Raw genomic sequence first — 6,859 nt, 5'->3', positions numbered from 1 at the left:
GAGCTCGGACGGGGGAGTTACGGCAAACCGAATTTACCGTAAAGGTATTGAGTTTCTCTTCTTTCCTTCCCTGGAAGGCTTCAGCTTTGTTTATGCTGAATGAAAGAAAAGAGAAGGCTTCAGTCTTCTTAAATGCTGCGCCCGGTTCAATCGATTTGGCTCGTTCGGTCCAATCTTGGACTATTTTCTTCGAAATTAGTGTCAAAATTCTCGTTTCGATGAGCTCTATCCTAATTTGATATAATATTCGTATTTCTAATTTTCTCTATTAAAAACTAATTTATTGACTAATTATTTACTAATCTAATGGGGTTTACATCCTACTCACCTAATAAAGATTTTTGCCCTCAAAATTCAAATATAGTTACCTGAAAAGAGATGTGGGTAGTCTTTCCACATATCTGATTCAAGTTCCCAAGTATGTTCCTCAATACCAGCTCGACTCCAAGCTACTTTTACCAATGAGACTTCCTTCCCGCGCAATCGTTTAATGCTAGTGTCATCAATCCTCACTGGGATCACTGGAAGTGTTAGATCTTCTCTCACTTGAATCGATTCTGGCTCCAGGACATGACTTGCGTCAGGAGTATGCTTCTGAAGCTGTGACACATGAAACACGTCGTGCAAGTTTGAAAGATACAGCGATAAGGCTATTCTATAAGCCATCGGTCCAATTATTTTCAGGATCTCAAACGGTCCAATATTACGGGGAATTTACAACCACAAACTAACCGGCAAGTGCACCGGATTGTACCAAGTAGTATCTCAAGTGAGTGAGGGTCGATCCCACGAGGATTGATGGATCAAGCAACAATGGTTAATTGATTTACTTAGTTAGACAAACAAAAAAGAGTGTTGAATATTCAAAAGCATGAAACAGTAAATTCAGTAAATCAAAATGCAAGCAGTAAACATGTTGTGAATAATATATGGAGAAACAGTTAAGGCTTCAAAGTTATCTATTTTCCGGATTGACTTTTCTTACTAACTATTTTAATCATGCAAGATTTAATTCATGGCAAACTATATGTGACTAAACCCTAATTCCTTAGACCTTTTTAGTCTCCTCTAAAATTCATCAACTGCCAATTCCTTGGTCACTTAATTCCAATTAGAGGGTGAAGTTTAATTCTAGTTTATATGCCACAAAAACCCTAATTACCCAAATATAAGAGGATTATATGTCACGTATCCTATTAATTCCAAATAATTAAAATTTAGGAGAATATATTTTCAAGCTGTTGTTCAAGTAAAGAGCTTTTCCAAGTTATACAAGAACTCAATTAGAACAAGGGTCATACTTTCGTTCCACCCAAATTCATAAGATAAAGAACGGAAACAATTCTTGAAATATAAATCAGTACATGAATTAAAATAGAAAAATAATAGTATCAATCCATACAATAGACAGAGCTCCTAACCTTAACAGTGGAGGTTTAGTTGCTCGTGGTTCAGAGAGAAAACTAGGATTCTGAAAAACTGTAAATTGCAGAATGATGTAGAAGAGAAAAGAAGAGATTATTTTCCCTTTTATATCTAATCCTAATTAATGTAAAATAAAATTTCTAAAACTAAACAATATTTTTTTCTAATTATAAATAATATAAAAGTTTAAGTCACAATTATTTAGGATTGATCCGTGCAGCCTTTGGACGAATTGGGGACCACTTGATTCATTAAGGTCCACGCTGAACTTGGAAATTTCCAAGTTCAGCATGGAGGAGGAGTGTTTCCTTTGGCATTCTTCTTGAGTCCACACTGAACTTGAGAATTTTCAAGTTCAGCGTGGAAGAGGCAGTGGTTTCTTCGTTGGTTTTCCTTTGAGTCCACGCTGAACTTGGAGATCCTCAAGTTCAGCGTGGAGTAGACCGAATCAAATGGAAGAAAAGCGTATATTATTATATATCGTTTGAAAGCTCTGGAAGTTAGCTTTCCAATGCCACTAGAATCACGTCCATTGGACCTCTGTAGCTCAAGTTATTTCTGTTTGAGTGCAAGGAGGTCGGGGTTGACAGCATCATTCGCTTTCTTCCTTTTCTGCTACAAAACTCCATCAAATCCATCCGAATGCTACCTGAAATAAATAGAAATTGCAAAAAACTCAAAGTAGAATTCATAGTGGCTAAAGGTAATTAAATCTTGATTGAACTCAACAATTTGAATGCAAATTCACTAGAAAAAGATATAGAAGATGCTCACGCATCACAACACCAAACTTAAATTATTGCTTGTCCTCAAGCAACCAAAACTAATATAGGCCTAGGATGTGAATTTGCATGAGAGTGAGAGTTCAATTAAGATCATGTCTCTTATTAAAGTGGGGTTTACAACTGCAATACTGAATAGGTTTGGCATCTCGCTATCCTTTGAATCAGAAGAATGTTACTGTCATTCAGAATTAGAATCCAGATAATATTATGAATTCTCTAATATTTTATGCTTCAGTTTAATCCTTGAACACATCAAATTTCCTTTAATTTTATTTTCTTGGGTGCTTTGCACCCTGAGCCTAGCCGTGACTTTAAATGTTTTGCCTCAAGCTTTACTTGACACAAAAACACCACAAGCACTTAACTGGGAACTCTCTTTAAGTTTTGATTTTTCTTTTAGTTACTCTCAGACAGTGGTGCTCAAAGCCTTGGGCATTCTCTGCTAAATGCACTTGATCTTGACTCTCAGCGCTCTGTCTCAAGGATTACTTGACACAAGAACACCAAAAGCATATGACTAAGGAAATGACTCTTTGAACTTTTAATCATGTCTGACCTCCTTAGTCATTGATGATCAGTGCCTTGGACCTTGCTTTTATTTTTCTTTTGCTGTTTCTTTTACTTCAAGGATTAAGCTTTCACTAATTTCAGAGAAGTCATAATAGTTCTCTAAATTCTTGTTCCTCATACATCAACATCCTTTTATTCAAATTCAAATATGCACTGTTCATGTCATGCATTCAGGATTATAGAAAATATCACCATATTTAAGTAAATAAGACTATTCTTCACTATAAACTCAATTTCTCATGCAATACATCTTTTTCTTTTCTTTTTGAATTCAAGCTCAGTGAGTAATACATGAGACATCCCTTCAGACTAAAAATCAAATAACAAAATAAACAGTAAATTAAACTAGAACCTAGGAATTGAAATAACAAATGATCATGCAATAACTAAAACAAAACAGCAGAAAACTGGTACATAACATAGTAAGAATGGGAAGGAATATAGAATGAAAGAAACTCAGCCACCTCAGTTATCCTAGTGGCCGTTTCATTCTTCAGGCTGTGCTCCTCGGTGAAGATGATTCACCTCTCTTTGGTGCCATAAATATAAACAAAAAAGCCATGAGCGAAGCGACAACACCAAACTTAAAAATTTACTTGTCCTCAAGTAAAGAAGAACTGAAAACAAGGAGGAACATAAAAAAACGTACGGAGGAATAAAAACAAATATTATTGCAAAAGAAAAATAAAAGGACAAGAGGGGTTAAAATAATTAATATATATATATATATATAATGATTTATTTTATTTATTTATTTATTTATTTATATATAAATGAGGGGGAAGGGAACGTAGATGTATAAATATATATATGTATAGGTGGGAATGGGTTATATACATAGATAGATATATAGTAATAAATATATAGTATGGGAGGGGTATATATATAAGGTGTAAATAATGTATGGGGAAAGGAAGGAAATAGAAACAAAAATTGGGATGGGATTTGATATGAGGCAGGGGTGTGGGGACCGAGTTATTGATATGATCTCTTGTTATTTTAATTGATATGGTTCTGAATTATGGAAGTTGGCGCCTAACTTTGACAATGGGGCACCCAACTTGGAGTAAAAGAAAAGGCTCCCACGCTGAACTTGCAACAGATCAAGTTCGGCGTCAACTTTTGCTTGGTTTTGATGCGTCCCCTTTGTATGTCGTTCGCCATGCTGAACTTGCGATTTTTCAAGTTCAACGTGGGTCTTGGCTCAATTACACTCTTGTAACGTCGTTTACCACGCTGAATTTGAAAAATCTTAAGTTCATCGTGGACCTGGCAATGCCTCTCGCCTAGTTTGTATGCATACTCCACGTTAAACTTGGAAAATCCCAAGTTCAGCGTGGAGCTGGCAGAATCAACTTTTTCTAGAGTGAGTAAAAATTTTTCTAAGTGTCCAGTTCCTTTTCTAAAAATTTCTGTATGATCAAAACACACGTAAAATAAAGGAAAAACAGTAAAAACTCAATAAAAATTAAACAAATAATATAATCAACGCAATGGAAAAATAACTAAGGATACGAAATTATCGGGTTGCCTCCCGACAAGCGCTTATTTACCGTCACTAGCTTGACTGTCAGCTCCTCTAGGGAGGAGGATCATAGGGGCTCAGCTCTTCACCCCTCACTGTGAATCTTCTCCATGTGTCCCCGTAAAGTAGCTCAATATGCTCCAGAGAGAGGATTCTATTTACTGTATAAGTAAACACTAGATTGCTAGTCAACACCACCTTCATTTCTGGGGAGAAGTCTTCAGTAAGAATCTTTTTGTTTCTCCATCCCTTGATTGTAGGTCTTATAATAGGGATTATTATTGGGGTTTCTAGGAGCACTCCCCATGTAATTGACCTATTTAGAAGAATATTGAGCATAATCATAATTCTCATTTTGCATAGAGTTACCTGTAATGTCATAAGGGACCTCCTGAGGTGGATTTTGGGTGTTGACAGCTGAAACTTGCATTCCACTCAACTGTTGAGTAAGTAGATTTATTTGCTGAGACATAAGCTTGTTCTGAGTAAGAAGAGTATTAATAGCTTCCACTTCCAACACGCCTCTCTTCTGAGAGGTCTCAGAGTGCAAAGGATTCCTATTAGAGGAATATAAGTATTGGTTATTAGCAACCAACTCAATAAGCTTAATAGTCTCCTCTGGTGTCTTCTTCATGTGCAAAGAACCACCTGCAGAATTATCCAAGCGCATCTTGGACATTTCACATAAGCCCTTATAAAAGATATTCAGTTGAGTCCATCTAGAGAACATATCTGGAGGGCACTGCCTAGTAAGTAGCTTGAATCTCTCCCAAGCTTCATAAAGGGTCTCACCATCTTTCTGTCTGAACGTCTGAATCTCCACCCTTAGCTTAGTCAGCTTTTGAGGTGGGAAAAATTTATTCAGAAAGCCAGTGACAACCTTGTCCCAAGTATCCAGACTTTCCTTGGGTTGAGAATCTAACCATAGCTTTGCTCTATCCCTCACAGCAAATGGGAAGAGCATGAGTTTATACACCTCAGGATTCATTCTATTGGTCTTCACAGTATCACAAATCTGCAGAAAATCAGAGATAAATTGATTTGGGTCTTCATGAGGAAGTCCATGATACTGACAATTTTGTTGCACAAGAGTGACAAGCTGAGACTTCAGTTCAAAATTGTTTGCAGCTATAGGAGGCACCACAATGCTTTTTCCATAAAGATCTGCATTAGGAGCAGTGTAAGAGCCAAGCACTCTTCTAGGTTGCTCATTCCTAGCTGGATTTGCCACATTGGCATTAACAGCATTATTATGATCCATATTAGACTCTGCAACCTTGTAAAGTCTTGCTTGTTACAAACGCCACCTCAAAGTCCTTTCTGATTCAGGATCAAAGTCTAATAGAGGTTCCTTGTCCTTGTTCCTGCTCATAAACAGACATAGACAAGAAAAGATGGGATTCTCTACGTCAAAGTGCAGAGAATTCCCAGTGAAGTAACCTGTGTAAAATAATAAAATAAAAATACTAATTAAACAAATAAATAAAATTCGAAATTACTTGTAAATTTAGGACAAAAATTTTTGAAATTAGGGAGATAAATAAATAAGAAAAATAAAAATAAAAATAACTAGGAAACACCAAACTTAATTTCAAAAATTAAAGAAAAATAATATAAGATGCAAATATTTTTTTTAAATTAAAGACAAAAATAAAATAAAACTAATAAAATATAGAAAGTTAAAAAAATAAATAATGAAAAAACAAAACAAAATGAAAATAAAAAAAAATAAAATAAAAAGAAAAATTAAAAAAAGAACGAGCGAGATTTAAATAAAAAAATTTAGAAGGAAGTAAAAAAAAAAAGAAAACAGGGGCAGGGGATGGGAAACGAAAGGCAAAGAGAAAAAAAATAAAGGAAACAAAAGAAATAAAAAAATAAAAATTAATAATAAAAAAATTTAATTAAAAATTATCTAATCTAAGCAATCAAACAACGAATAGTTGTCAATCACCGTCAATTCCCGGCAATGGCGCCAAAAACTTGTTGCGGAATTTACAACCACAAACTAACCGGCAAGTGCACCGGGTCGTACTAAGTAGTACCTCAAGTGAATGAAGGTCGATCCCACGATGATTGTTGGATCAAGCAACAATGGTTAATTGATTTACTTAGTTAGACAAACAGAAAAGAGTGTTGAATATTCAAAAGCATGAAACAGTAAATTCAGTAAATCAGAATGCAAGCAGTAAACAGGTTGTGAATAATATATGGAGAAACAGCTAAGGCTTCAGAGTTATCTATTTTTCTGATTGACTTTTCTTACTAACTATTTTAATCATGCAAGATTTAATTCATGGCAAACTATATGTGACTAAACCCTAATTCCTTAGACCTTTTTAGTCTCTTCTAAAATTCATCAACTGCCAATTCCTTGGTCACTTAATTCCAATTAGAGGGTGAAGTTCAATTCTAGTTTATATGCCACAAAAACCCTAATTACCCAAATATAAAAAGATTATATGTCACGTCTCCTGTTAAGTCCAGATAATTAGAATTTAGGAGAATATGTTTTCAAGTTGTTGTTCAAGTAAAGAGCTTTTCCAAGTTATAC

At 35.0% G+C, this 6,859-nt stretch overlaps 1 non-coding gene across 1 annotated transcript; it reads left to right on the top strand.

Annotated features, from left to right (window-relative positions):
• Positions 1-5,030: 5,030 nt before the first annotated feature.
• On the top strand, positions 5,031-5,137 carry LOC112781885 (small nucleolar RNA R71). The gene has a single exon (XR_003192635.1). It is a non-coding gene; the product is annotated as a small nucleolar RNA R71 (small nucleolar RNA).
• Positions 5,138-6,859: the final 1,722 nt, after the last annotated feature.

The sequence above is a fragment of the Arachis hypogaea genome, chromosome 19 (genome assembly GCF_003086295.3).
Source record: "Arachis hypogaea cultivar Tifrunner chromosome 19, arahy.Tifrunner.gnm2.J5K5, whole genome shotgun sequence".
Taxonomy (NCBI): domain Eukaryota; kingdom Viridiplantae; phylum Streptophyta; class Magnoliopsida; order Fabales; family Fabaceae; genus Arachis; species Arachis hypogaea.
Note: the sequence above shows the minus strand (reverse complement) of the source record. Positions and strands in the feature narration are given on the sequence as shown.